Below are 1545 nucleotides of genomic sequence, written 5' to 3'. Positions count from 1 at the left end.
AAGAAGACCATACATGTAGTATGTACGTTGTATAGTAAGAAATAAAGTGAATAGAAAGGGTATCACAATAAGGTATTAATCAAGGTATGAATGTTACATGTACCGTATAGCTTGAAATTTTCGTGGAATGTAAATTTCGTGGTTTTCGTGGTTATGGGCTGCTCACGAAATTTAAACCCACGAAATCATTGAAGTGCCATCCCCTTACAGGCTATGTAAACTGTCAACCACGAAAATTAAACCACGAATTGCCCCACTAGGAGCAAACCACGAAAATATCAACCCACAAAAATATCAAGCTATACGGTATATCATATATGTGATTATAACTACCAATATACAATATGACAGTACCACAATTGTAATATCAATAATATCACAATTTATGTACATATACATGCATGCACATTAATTGATCTAAATTACCTTTCTAGGCTGGACAGTGAGCCATGGTTTGTCCCTTAACTCATCAATCTGTTCCCATATCTTACCAAGCTCAACCCAAGCTCCCTTTGCACCCAATCCGGAAACCTTTCCCATCAAATGAATTGGAAAAATATAAAAACGTTCTGCATTGCCAATACCGCAATACAGTCGGGCAGCCAAGCCTGATTTCTTATTTCTGACCGGAAGTGACGTTTTTCTCAAAATGGCTGACTTTTAGTGTGGTAGTGCCACTTGCCTATTTTGATTGTTTATGTCAAAGCTAAGAAGTCTACAGTTACTTTGCTGTTCTCTGAACTTTTAGCATTGGATAGAGATGTAGCTAACTGATCTTCTACATTTATAATCAAGAACTGTTCGTGTTTCAGGTGCTTGTTTCCACTGTAAGGATTTAAAATGGCTGACACAAAAATCATATTAAATTCTATAACTTGTAAAATAGAGTGAATGCAATCACACTTACAAGGTAGCTTATTAGTATTATATATGCCTGTTATTCTGCAAAAGTTTCATTGCTGTAGGAGAAAAGGGAAAATTTTTCTAAGGTATTAAAGATCCCAGCAAGTAGCCTAGCTATGTGTTTGTGTGTGTTTAGCATTATTGTATCCATGAGTATAGTCTATAATTCTTGATATATATGTAAATTGTAGCTATTGTAGTGGTTTTCAACTTTCTTTATATCTGTATTTGGAAGATATCTTGAGATTTCATGAGAGCCGCAATTTTCGTTCATATTTGTACTCACATGAACTGTGTTAAGTATCTGGTTGCCTATTTTGGCATTATAGATGAAGGTTATTGTGAGGATATAGACTTTGATCCCAATTATTTTCTTCCTGGATAAAGATATCATGATTTATTACAATTTTTATAATAAATTTTAATTAATTTAATTATACTTAACAATAAAAAAATTGTAACTTCAGTATTCTTTGGAGTGCAATCATGAAATTTTGGTATGTGATACTTAAAAGGTGTCTTTACAAGGTAATTGTTGTCTTACAAGTATTCCTTGTGAGGGAAAATTTTTCTAAGGAATAGAATTATTGTGTTCAAAATTAGCTGTAAGTTCCCCATAAAACAGCATAGCTTTGCTGTTTT

At 33.3% G+C, this 1545-nt stretch overlaps 2 long non-coding RNA genes across 2 annotated transcripts; one reads left to right on the top strand and one right to left on the bottom strand.

Moving 5' to 3' along the window:
- Window positions 1-623: 623 nt before the first annotated feature.
- Window positions 624-818, bottom strand: LOC109592271 (uncharacterized). Its single transcript, XR_002190264.1, has 2 exons — window positions 726-818; window positions 624-682 (listed from the first exon to the last, which is right to left on the bottom strand). It is a non-coding gene; the product is annotated as an uncharacterized LOC109592271 (long non-coding RNA).
- A 5-nt stretch (window positions 819-823) lies between these two features.
- On the top strand, window positions 824-988 carry LOC109592272 (uncharacterized). Its single transcript, XR_002190265.1, has 2 exons — window positions 824-910; window positions 952-988. It is a non-coding gene; the product is annotated as an uncharacterized LOC109592272 (long non-coding RNA).
- The last annotated feature ends 557 nt before the right edge of the window (window positions 989-1545 follow it).

The sequence above is a fragment of the Amphimedon queenslandica genome, unplaced genomic scaffold (assembly GCF_000090795.2).
Source record: "Amphimedon queenslandica unplaced genomic scaffold, v1.1 AMPQUscaffold_5753_Cont22283, whole genome shotgun sequence".
Classification (NCBI taxonomy): domain Eukaryota; kingdom Metazoa; phylum Porifera; class Demospongiae; order Haplosclerida; family Niphatidae; genus Amphimedon; species Amphimedon queenslandica.
Note: the sequence above shows the minus strand (reverse complement) of the source record. Positions and strands in the feature narration are given on the sequence as shown.